This window comes from Leptodactylus fuscus, chromosome 9 (genome assembly GCF_031893055.1).
Source record: "Leptodactylus fuscus isolate aLepFus1 chromosome 9, aLepFus1.hap2, whole genome shotgun sequence".
Lineage (NCBI taxonomy): Eukaryota > Metazoa > Chordata > Amphibia > Anura > Leptodactylidae > Leptodactylus > Leptodactylus fuscus.
This window is the reverse complement of record NC_134273.1, coordinates 50,172,683-50,185,911: the sequence shown is the minus strand read 5'-3', so window position 1 is coordinate 50,185,911 and position 13,229 is coordinate 50,172,683. Positions and strand designations below refer to the sequence as shown.

The 13,229-nt window shown below is 44.1% G+C and overlaps 1 long non-coding RNA gene across 1 annotated transcript in view; it reads right to left on the bottom strand.

Moving 5' to 3' along the window:
• Window positions 1-12,326, bottom strand: part of LOC142218189 (uncharacterized) — a 136,361-nt gene extending 124,035 nt beyond the window's left edge. The window contains exon 1 of the long non-coding RNA XR_012717447.1: window positions 12,072-12,326. This is a non-coding gene — a long non-coding RNA (uncharacterized LOC142218189). The remainder of the gene's footprint in view (window positions 1-12,071) is intronic.
• Window positions 12,327-13,229: the final 903 nt, after the last annotated feature.

Genomic DNA, 13,229 nt, shown 5'->3' with positions numbered 1-13,229 from the left:
GGTCGGAGAGGACAGGGCTGTGGTCGGAAAGGTATTCCCGCAACATGCGCCTATACTTCTCACGCCTGGTGACACTAGGACCCTCTGTGGTGGCACTTTGGCGAGGGGGTGCCATCAAGGTGTCCCAGACCTTAGACAGTGTGCCCCTCGTTTGTGTGGACCGGTGAGAACTTGGTCGCCTACTGGAGGAACTGTCCTCCCTGCCGCCAACGTCACATGCTGGAAACATCTCCATCATATTCTGCACCAATTGCCTGTGGCAAGCATTGATGCGATTGGCCCTCCCCTCTACCGGAATAAAAGACGAGATGTTGTTTTTATACCGGGGGTCAAGGATAGCAAAGATCCAGTACTGGTTGTCCTCCATGATTTTGACAATACGCTTGTCGGTTGTAAAGCACCCCAACATGAACTCAGCCATGTCTGCCACAGTGTTAGTTGGCATGACTCCTCTGGCCCCACCGGAAAGTTCAATCTCCATTTCCTCCTCATCCTCCATGTCTACCCATCCGCGCTGCAACAATGGGACGATTCGAAGTTGCCCGGAAGCCTCCTGTATCACCATCACATCATCGGACAACTCTTCTTCCTCCTCCTCCTCCTCCTCCTCCATTAAACGCGATGAAGCGGACAGATGTGTGGACCTACTCTCCAGCTGTGACGGATCGGATGCTATCCCTGACTCCTCTGTGTGATCTGAGTTATCCCTGATGTCAATCAGGGATTCTCTCAGAACACACAAGAGCGGGATTGTAAGGCTCACCATCGCATCCTCAGAGCTCACCCTCCTTGTGGACTCCTCAAACACCCGTAGGATGTCACAAAGGTCTCTCATCCATGGCCACTCATGGATGAGAAACTGAGGCAGCTGACTTTGTGGCACCCTAGGGTTTTGTAGCTGGTATTCCATCAAAGGTCTCTGCTGCTCAACCACTCTATTCAACATCTGAAACGTTGAGTTCCAGCGTGTGGGGACGTCGCACAAAAGCCGGTGTTGTGGCACATGCAGGCGTTGCTGGAGAGATTTTAAGCTAGCAGCGGCTACTGTCGACTTGCGAAAGTGGGCGCACATGCGCCGCACTTTCACCAGTAGCTCTGGAACATTGGGGTAGCTCTTTAGGAAACGTTGCACCACTAGGTTGAAGACGTGGGCCAGGCATGGAACATGTTGGAGTCCGGCAAGCTCCAGAGCTGCTACCAGGTTCCGGCCGTTATCACAAACGACCATGCCTGGGCCCAGGTGCAGCGGCTCAAACCATATTGCCGTCTCATCGAGGAGGGCATCCCTCACCTCGGAGGCAGTGTGCTGTCTGTCCCCCAAGCTGATCAGCTTCAGCACAGCCTGCTGACGTCTACCAATGCCAGTGCTGCAACGTTTCCAACTCGTAGCTGGGGTCAATCTAACAGCGGAGGAGGAGGCGGTGGCGGAGGAGGAGGCGGTGGCGGAGGAGGAGGCGGTAGAGGAGGAGGAGGAGGGGGGTGTTCTTCTCGTGTCCCTGCCAGGAATGTTAGGCGGGGAGACGAGGTACACCGGGCCAGTTTGGGAAGCAGTCCCAGCCTCAACTACATTCACCCAGTGTGCCGTCAGTGAAATGTAGCGTCCCTGTCCGCATGCACTTGTCCACGCGTCGGTGGTCAAGTGGACCTTTGTGCAAAGCGCGGAACTAAGGGCCCGCCTGATGTTGAGTGACACGTGCTGGTGCAAGGCGGGGACGGCACACCGGGAGAAGTAGTGACGGCTAGGGACGGCATAGCGAGGTGCCGCAGTTGCCATCAGGTCCAGGAAGGCGGGAGTTTCAACAAGCCGGAACGCCAACATCTCCTGGGCCAGCAGTTTAGCGATGTTGGCGTTCAAGGCTTGCGCGTGTGGGTGGTTAGCAGTGTATTTCTGCCGCCGCTCCAATGTCTGAGAGATGGTGGGTTGTTGTAAAGAAGCGCCTGATGGTGCCTTTGATGGTGCAGGAGAAGGAGATAAGACAGGAACAGGGGAGGATGAGGGAGAAGTCAACAAAGTGGCGGAGGCAGATGAAGTGGTGTCCTGGCTCGTCCTCTGGAGTGCATCGCCAGCACAGTCAGCAGTGGCAGTGGCAGAGGCAGAGGCAGTGGCAGAGGCAGTGGCAGTGGCGTGAACGGCAGGCGGCCTTTGTCCTGCCATTGCTGCCTGCCACTGATTCCAGTGCTTGGATTCCAAATGACGGCGCATTGAAGTGGTGGACAGGTTGCTCTTCTCAGAGCCCCTAATCAATTTCGAGAGGCAAATTGTGCAGACAACACTATATCTGTCCTCGGCGCATTCCTTGAAAAAACTCCACACCTTCGAGAAACGTGCCCTCGAGGTGGGAGTTTTTCGGGGCTGGGTACGAACTGGAACATCTTGGGAGATTCCGGGTGTGGCCTGGCTTCGCCTAAGCTGCTGACCTCTGCCTCTGCCTCTAGCTACCCTTTTTGGTGCTGCACTTGCCTCAACATCCACACTACTTTCCCCGCTTGACATCCCCCCTGTCCAGGTCGGGTCAGTGTCCTCATCATCCACCACTTCCTCTTCCAACTCCTGTCTCATCTCCTCCTCCCGCACAATGCGCCGGTCAACTGGATGCCCTGACGGCAACTGCGTCACATCATCGTCGATGAGGGTGGGTTGCTGGTCATCCACCACCAAATCGAACGGAGATGGAGGAGACTCTAGTGTTTGAGCATCTGGACACAGATGCTCCTCTGTTAGGTTCGTGGAATCGTGACGTGGAGAGGCAGGTTGAGGGACAATGAAAGGAGCGGAGAACAGCTCTGGGGAGCAGGGACAGTTGGGGTTATTGTTCTGTGAAGCTTGGGAATTTTGGGAGGAAGGAGGACAAGACTGTTGGGTAATAGGAGGAGAGGAGGCAGAGTCTGACTGGCTGCTGGACAATGTGCTGTAAGCGTTCTCTGACAGCCATTGCAAGACCTGTTCCTGGTTCTCGGGCCTACTAAGGTTTGTACCCTGCAGTTTAGTTAATGTGGCAAGCAACCCTGGCACTGTGGAGTGGCGCAATGCTTGCTGCCCCACAGGAGTAGGCACGGGACGCCCTGTGGCTTCACTGCTACCTTGCTCCCCAGAACCATTCCCCCGACCTCGCCCACGGCCTCGTCCACGTCCCTTTCCGGGAGCCTTGCGCATTTTGAATTCCCAGTTAGAAATTGGCACTATATACCAGTAGCAAAAATTGTGGGTGCACGTAACCCCAATATATTCTTTGAATTCCCAGTCAGACAATGGCACTATATACCAGTAGCAAGAAATGAGGGTATTTATAACCCCAATATATTCTTTGAATTACCAGTCAGAAACTGGCACTATATGGCAGTAGCAAGAAATGAGGGTATTTATAACCCCAATATATTCTTTGAATTCCCAGTCAGACAATGGCACTGTATACCAGTAGTAAAAATTGTGGGTGCACGTAACCCCAATATATTCTTTGAATTACCAGTCAGAAACTGGCACTATATGGCAGTAGCAAGAAATGAGGGTATTTGTAACCCCAATATATTCTTTGAATTCCCAGTCAGAAACTGGCACTGTATACCAGTAGTAAAAATTGTGGGTGCACGTAACCCCAATATATTCTTTGAATTCCCAGTCAGACAATGGCACTATATACCAGTAGCAAGAAATGAGGGTATTTATAACCCCAATATATTCTTTGAATTACCAGTCAGAAACTGGCACTATATGGCAGTAGCAAGAAATGAGGGTATTTGTAACCCCAATATATTCTTTGAATTCCCAGTCAGACAATGGCACTATATGGCAGTAGCAAGAAATGAGGGTATTTATAACCCCAATATATTCTTTGAATTCCCAGTCAGACAATGGCACTGTATACCAGTAGTAAAAATTGTGGGTGCACGTAAGCCCAATATATTCTTTGAATTCCCAGTCAGAAACTGGCACTATATGGCAGTAGCAAGAAATGAGGGTATTTATAACCCCAATATATTCTTTGAATTCCCAGTCAGACAATGGCACTGTATACCAGTAGTAAAAATTGTGGGTGCACGTAACCCCAATATATTCTTTGAATTACCAGTCAGAAACTGGCACTATATGGCAGTAGCAAGAAATGAGGGTATTTGTAACCCCAATATATTCTTTGAATTCCCAGTCAGAAACTGGCACTGTATACCAGTAGTAAAAATTGTGGGTGCACATAACCCCAATATATTCTTTGAATTCCCAGTCAGACAATGGCACTGTATACCAGTAGCAAGAAATGAGGGTATTTATAACCCCAATATATTCTTTGAATTCCCAGTCAGACAATGGCACTGTATACCAGTAGTAAAAATTGTGGGTGCACGTAACCCCAATATATTCTTTGAATTCCCAGTCAGAAACTGGCACTATATGGCAGTAGCAAGAAATGAGGGTATTTATAACCCCAATATATTCTTTGAATTCCCAGTCAGACAATGGCACTGTATACCAGTAGTAAAAATTGTGGGTGCACGTAACCCCAATATATTCTTTGAATTACCAGTCAGAAACTGGCACTATATGGCAGTAGCAAGAAATGAGGGTATTTGTAACCCCAATATATTCTTTGAATTCCCAGTCAGAAACTGGCACTGTATACCAGTAGTAAAAATTGTGGGTGCACGTAACCCCAATATATTCTTTGAATTCCCAGTCAGACAATGGCACTATATACCAGTAGCAAGAAATGAGGGTATTTATAACCCCAATATATTCTTTGAATTACCAGTCAGAAACTGGCACTATATGGCATGACCAAGAAATGAGGGTATTTATAACCCCAATATATTCTTTGAATTCCCAGTCAGAAACTGGCACTGTATACCAGTAGTAAAAATTGTGGGTGCACGTAACCCCAATATATTCTTTGAATTCCCAGTCAGACAATGGCACTATATGGCAGTAGCAAAAATAGTGGGTGTATATAGCCCCAATTCTATTGCTAGGGGACTTGCAGGGTATTTCTGGGGTGAAGGTGGGGGGGCACACCGTTGGAACGGGTATCGGGGGTATATATCGGGTATACGGGAATACACTGACAGTGTATTCCATTCAGGATCCTGGGAAAGCTGGGTTGCGGCGATTGAGCCCGTCAGTGCCACGTTACACTGACAAGCTTCTCCCTGGAATTTAGCTCTTACAAGAGCTGTTGTGGTTGTCTTCTCCTTCCTATCCTAGCCTGTCCCTGCCTACCCAGAATCTAAGCCCTAGCTAGCTGGACGGAAACCTCCGTCCTCGGTGAATTGCAAGCTCAGAATGACGCGAACCTGGGCGGCGCTGTTCTTTTAAATTAGAGGTCACATGTTTTCGGCAGCCAATGGGTTTTGCCTACTTTTCTCAACGTCACCGGTGTCGTAGTTCCTGTCCCACCTACCCTGCGCTGTTATTGGAGCAAAAAAGGCGCCAGGGAAGGTGGGAGGGGAATCGAGTAATGGCGCACTTTACCACGCGGTGTTCGATTCGATTCGAACATGCCGAACAGCCTAATATCCGATCGAACATGAGTTCGATAGAACACTGTTCGCTCATCTCTAATACATAGGCTTCAGACCATGGAACCCCGTGGTCTGAATAGGGAGCTCGTTAGGACCACCTCTGACTGAACCCCCCCGGGCCCGCCGCCGTTGGTATCCTTCATTATTACATCCTATTATCATTATTTTTAATCTCTTTTCATTTTATTTTTTAATTTTTAATCTTTTTCCCAATTTTTTGTTTTTTCTTCTTTTTTCATTTTTTATCTTTATTTTTATTTTTATTTATTTTTTACTTTTTTATTTTTTATATGCCAAGAATATAAATTTATTTTACATTCAATTTTTCTATTTATTTCTAGTTTCTGATTCTTTTCTTTATTTCATCTATGTCTTTGTTACTTCAATGGTGGTGTTCTTCCCTTCCATTATATTTGTCTTTTGTTTCTTCCTCTAATTAGGTCACTACTATAACTGCTATACATCTATTTATCACTACTATCCATTCAGTTGAAGTTAACATATGGGCTTCTATTATTACTGAACATTATAGGTTAACACGATCATACCTGACTCCGGTTTCTCATTTATATCACATACGCGCATGCGCCGACTCGCGCATGCGCGATTCTCCACTTTAGTCACTTAGCCTCCGGTTACTATTCTTTCTGTGGCCTTTGCGCGCATGCGTTGACCCGCGCATGCGCGCCACCTACTGATATCGTCATTACACACGTAGGCGCGAGTCGGACCAATTACATTGGTCCAGCGCCATTTTTAAAGGGCGGCTTGACGCCACTCTGACCGCGCTCTTCCCACGGCAGACTGCCTTTTCCTTGTTTGGCGCAGGATATACACATCTACAGCGGGCTTGGCTTGGTTTCAGCGGAGGTAAGGTCCCCCTAGAGGACGAGCAACTACATCATTGAGTTCTCTGTTTGTACCTATCTTTAGTATTATATATTGTATTGATTGCAGGTAGCTGTGAGCCTCCATTGCTTGGACATTGGTCCTACTTACTCTTGGTTCTACTACAAGACAGGTGACATTTTTATGTTCATCTCTTCTTTATTACCCATTATCATTTCACTATATCCTAGCACAATATTTACCTTGACTTAGGTGCATTTCATAGATATTTTCTGAACCATCCTTGTTGTTGACAAACCTCATGCATGGCTCCTATATGGCTTATTTGTATATATAGTGTATATGTTTGTATATATCTTTTTTTTGTGTCATGATGTGTCACACCACTGTATCACCACTGCAAATTTATTGATTTATTCTTTTTGAAATTTATGTAGAGTCTGACGAAGGTCGACTAAGACCGAAAACGTTTACTACTGAACTCTACTAATAAAAACACGTTTGGTTGGACACCACTTTTTTGTGAAGCTCCTCTTTATTGTGCTGAGACGGGGTGGGACCCTAGCTTCACTATAAGAGGTCTTGAGCCTGTATCCCTTTGAATACCGAAGACACCCATTACAGTGCTACTTCTTACTTAGCCATGGAGCAACTGACCTTCTCCTACAATCGAGAAGAAACGGCTGACATCTTAGCTGGGGTCACCTTCAACAAGGACTTCTTGGAAACAGCTCCTGTTGAGATAAAGACAAGGGACTTGGAACGTGATTCCAAAAAATTAATTGGTATGCAATTACACTGTGTTACCCTTGCTGAATATGTAAAAAACCTGAGGATCCCTAGGGGCCTCAGGATGACCGTTACACCTACCTTATTTAAAGATAATAAGGAGTATTGTAATCAATTTGAGCAAATACTTAATAAGTGTTCTTTCGATTTAATGACTTTGACAATAACCTATTTACAAAAAAACATTGTTACCCTACAGAAACAGGTTGATGGAGCGGAACTCCAACTCCGATCCTCATGTCCCAATGGCGAATTTTCTGGCCTGAAAGATAAATTGGACAATACTTTGTCACAATTTCGTAAAGACGTTCAGGCGCAGAAAAGAAAAAAATTTATCAGGGACCAAGAGGATTATCGAACAAATAGAGTCTATAGGTGGAAGGAGGGTTACCCTGATAATCGCATTAACTTCCGTACAAGATTTACCTCCCCAGATACCTCAGACTCCAGTGTCACTAGTGAAAAATCATATGGGACCAGACCAACAGGTCAATTCTCTCGTGGATCCAACAGACGACGAGGGAGACAGAACCCAACACCCTCTACCTCTACCATATCTACTAGATCACAGGTAGGGGATTTTCCAACTTCATGTATAATCTCTAACATAACACCTACCATTAACAACGAGAAGGACTCTCTGGTAGTTAATATATCATCCAAAATTTTGAGTCCTGCACAATTGGAGCTACTACAGAGGGGCTTGTCTTTTTGTCCGACATACGGGTTTAACTTATTTCAATTAGACCTGGACATGCAGAGATTCTACCGATTATTAATACTGAAAGTACATTTTCAGAATTCTCCAGGGGTGGGTAACACACAGGATGCCCCTTGTTTGATATCATGTAAAACATTGGGACTATCAGTCAAAAGTAATTTCTGTCCTCCGAAAAACTCCCCACCTGTTGAGACGGTTATTTCTTTGATACAAAAGGACCTTGAGTCCTTCAGAAACGATACTGAAAGGAATAAATTTACATGTTCATCCAACCTCTCCCAAAATGACAAAGTAGCACTACAACAACTTATCAAGGACGACACTTTGGTTATAAAACCAGCCGATAAAGGGGGAGCGATTGTAGTTATGGACAAATCCAACTACATCAAAGAAATTAAGAGACAGCTAGCGGACACTGAGGTCTATATCCCTTTACCACATAATCCACTATCCAAAATTACCTCCAGAATTAATGGAGTTCTTACCAAACACTTGGCCGCCAACACCATCGATAAGTATACAGCCAATTTCCTAAACAAACAGGACCCTATTACTCCGGTAATTTATGTACTCCCTAAAATACATAAGCGACTGATCGACCCTCCCGGTCGACCCATAGTAGCTTCTAGCGATTCTGTCCTCTCCCCACTCTCAATATTTGTTGAGAAGCTTCTGACACCACATGTGAAGAATACACGATCTTTTCTACTTGATACTACTGCATTTCTTACGCTAATTCAGAGTATTCATACAATTCCACCTGATGCACTTCTTGTCACATTAGATGTTGTAAGCTTATACACATCCATACAACATGATAAAGGTATTACGGCCAGCCGAATACTGCTCGAATCCAACAACGTAGATTCTAACATTATTGAGTTGGTTACTGACTTACTCAATATTATCCTTAATGAAAATTACTTCATGTTTCAGGATACCTTTTTTGCGCAAAAAAGAGGGACCGCCATGGGCTCTAACGTTGCGCCCCCATACGCAAATGCGTATATGGCATTTTTTGAAGAAAACTTCATATATACGAATTCACTGTTTCTTGAATATGCTATGACCTGGAAACGGTACATAGATGATGTTTTTTGCATCTGGACGGGTTCTATGACTACTCTGAATATTTTTGTTGACCAACTTAATAACATCTGGCCAGAGTTGAAATTTACGCTCCATTTTGATACACACAAAATTAGTTTTCTGGACACACTCATTTCTAAAACGGACAACGGTGGATTGAAATCTGACATATACACCAAAAATACTGATCGCAACAGTATTTTACACTTTGCCAGCTGCCATCCACAATGCACTAAAGGAGCTTTACCGAAATCGCAATTCCTTCGGGTCAAAAGAATTGTCCAGGACATAGACACGAGAGAACTTAGATACAAGGAGATGGAAAGTAAATTTTCAACTCGAGGCTATCCGAACAAAATTCTACACAAAGCTTTAAGGGATGTTAAACAGGATAACACCATTACTTCTAGACCATCTAACTCTAGTCAAGGGGAGAAGAGAATCACATTTGTTCATTCCTACCATCCATTTACCTACAAAATTCACAGTATTATACGGAGACATTGGCCCTTATTATCCAGATCATATCCTCAGATTCCAGAATTTAAAAACAGCTTTCGTCCGTGCTATAAGCGACCACAAAATTTGAGAGACAAACTGGTCAGGGCAGATTTGGGTTCTGACGTGAAGAAATCACGTCAGAGTTTTCTCAGTAGTCCACGACACGGCACTTTTCCATGCCTTAGTTGCCATCAGTGCTCTAACATATTAAGAGGTGACAAGATATATCACCCTCACACTGGTCAGACATTTCCGATTCATGATTACTTTACTTGCAATTCTAACTTTGTCGTCTACTTGATTAAATGCCCGTGCGGTCTCGCATACGTTGGGGAGACCACCCAGCGTGTGCGAGACCGCATCAAACAACACAAATCCAATATTCGCTGCCAAAACCTATTATTACCCATTCCATCACACTTCATTCATGCAGGGCACAATATCTCCCAGCTTAGATTCCAGGTTCTCGAACATGTGGCTATGCCACGTAGGGGCGGAAACAGGATCACCCTTTTGAAAAAACGTGAAGCCTATTGGATACATAGGCTTCAGACCATGGAACCCCGTGGTCTGAATAGGGAGTATGAAATCCAATCATTCATATAGGCTAGTGTTCTATCTGTTTCATAGGACTACTCTTTATGTTATATGCACCTTGTTATGTTATCTCCTGACTGATTTACCTGCTTATTTCACAGGCTCGTTAGGACCACCTCTGACTGAACCCCCCCGGGCCCGCCGCCGTTGGTATCCTTCATTATTACATCCTATTATCATTATTTTTAATCTCTTTTCATTTTATTTTTTAATTTTTAATCTTTTTCCCAATTTTTTGTTTTTTCTTCTTTTTTCATTTTTTATCTTTATTTTTATTTTTATTTATTTTTTACTTTTTTATTTTTTATATGCCAAGAATATAAATTTATTTTACATTCAATTTTTCTATTTATTTCTAGTTTCTGATTCTTTTCTTTATTTCATCTATGTCTTTGTTACTTCAATGGTGGTGTTCTTCCCTTCCATTATATTTGTCTTTTGTTTCTTCCTCTAATTAGGTCACTACTATAACTGCTATACATCTATTTATCACTACTATCCATTCAGTTGAAGTTAACATATGGGCTTCTATTATTACTGAACATTATAGGTTAACACGATCATACCTGACTCCGGTTTCTCATTTATATCACATACGCGCATGCGCCGACTCGCGCATGCGCGATTCTCCACTTTAGTCACTTAGCCTCCGGTTACTATTCTTTCTGTGGCCTTTGCGCGCATGCGTTGACCCGCGCATGCGCGCCACCTACTGATATCGTCATTACACACGTAGGCGCGAGTCGGACCAATTACATTGGTCCAGCGCCATTTTTAAAGGGCGGCTTGACGCCACTCTGACCGCGCTCTTCCCACGGCAGACTGCCTTTTCCTTGTTTGGCGCAGGATATACACATCTACAGCGGGCTTGGCTTGGTTTCAGCGGAGGTAAGGTCCCCCTAGAGGACGAGCAACTACATCATTGAGTTCTCTGTTTGTACCTATCTTTAGTATTATATATTGTATTGATTGCAGGTAGCTGTGAGCCTCCATTGCTTGGACATTGGTCCTACTTACTCTTGGTTCTACTACAAGACAGGTGACATTTTTATGTTCATCTCTTCTTTATTACCCATTATCATTTCACTATATCCTAGCACAATATTTACCTTGACTTAGGTGCATTTCATAGATATTTTCTGAACCATCCTTGTTGTTGACAAACCTCATGCATGGCTCCTATATGGCTTATTTGTATATATAGTGTATATGTTTGTATATATCTTTTTTTTGTGTCATGATGTGTCACACCACTGTATCACCACTGCAAATTTATTGATTTATTCTTTTTGAAATTTATGTAGAGTCTGACGAAGGTCGACTAAGACCGAAAACGTTTACTACTGAACTCTACTAATAAAAACACGTTTGGTTGGACACCACTTTTTTGTGAAGCTCCTCTTTATTGTACAAATCCAGAAAATCACACTGTCTGATTTTGTAAAAAAAAATTTTCAAATTATGGTGGAAAATAATTATTTGGTCACCTACAAACAATCAAGATTTCTGGCTCTCACAGACCTGTAACTTCCTCTTTAAGAGTCTCCTCTTTCCTCCACTCATTACCTGTAGTAATGGCACCTGTTTAAACTTGTTATCAGCATAAAAAGACACCTGTGCACACCCTCAAACAGTCAGACTCCAAACTCCACTATGGTGAACACCAAAGAGCTGTCAAAGGACACCAGAAACAAAATTGTAGCCCTGCACCAGGCTGGGAAGACTGAATCTGCAATAGGCAACCAGCTTGGATTGAAGAAATCAACTGTGGGAGCAATAATTAGAAAATGGAAGACATACAAGACCACTGATAATCTCCCTCGATCTGGGGATCCACGCAAAATCTCACCCCGTGGGGTCAAAATGATCACAAGAACGGTGAGCAAAAATCCCAGAACCACGCGGGGGGACCTAGTGAATGAACTGCAGAGAGCTGGGACCAATGTAACAAAGCCTTCCATCAGTAACACACTACGCCGCCAGGGACTCAGATCCCGCAGTGCCAGACGTGTCCCACTGCTTAAGCCAGTACATGTCTGGGCCCGTCTGAAGTTTGCTAGAGAGCATTTGGATGATCCAGAAGAGTATTGGGAGAATGTCCTATGGTCTGATGAAACCAAACTGGAACTGTTTGGTAGAAACACAACTTTTCGTGTTTGGAGGAAAAAGAATACTGAGTTGCATCCATCAAACACCATACCTACTGTAAAGCATGGGGGTGGAAACATCATGCTTTGGGGCTGTTTCTCTGCAAAGGGGCCAGGACGACTGATCTGGGTATGTGAAAGAATGAATGGGGCCATGTATCATGAGATTTTGAGTGCAAACCTCCTTCCATCAGCAAGGGCATTGAAGATGAAACGTGGCTGGGTCTTTCAACATGACAATGATCCAAAGCACACCGCCAGGGCAACGAAGGAGTGGCTTTGTAAGAAGCATTTCAAGGTCCTGGAGTGGCCTAGCCAGTCTCCAGACTCAACCCTATAGAAAACCTTTGGAGGGAGTTGAAAGTCCGTTTTGCCAAGCGACAGCCCCAAAACATCACTGCTCTAGAGGAGATCTGCATGGAGGAATGGGCCAACATACCAACAACAGTGTGTGCCAACCTTGTGAAGACTTACAGAAAACGTTTGACCTCTGTCATTGCCAACAAAGGATATATAAACAAAGTATTGAGATGAAATTATGTTACTGACCAAATACTTATTTTCCACCATAATTTGCAAATAAATTCTTACAAAATCAGACAATGTGATTTTCTGAATTTGTTTTCTCATTTTGTCTCTCATAGTTGAGGTCTACCTATGATGTAAATTACAGACGGCTCTCATTTTTTTAAGTGGTGGAACTTGCACTATTGGTGACTGACTAAATACTTTTTTGCCCCACTGTATTTGCAAACAACAATGAAATTTCTTTTTTTCCATAAATGTGCTATTATTTTCCAAACCAGTGAATCAAAATTATCCATATGTATGGGGCAACACGATGGCTCAGTGGCTGGAGTTTGTATGTTCTCCCTGTGTTTGCATGGATTTCCTCCCATTCTACAAAGACATACTGATAGGGGAAAAAAATACATTGTGATTAGAGATGAGCGAACACCGTTAAATCGAATAGATATTCGATCGAATATCAGGCCGTTCGAGGTATTCGTTCCCAATTGAATACCACG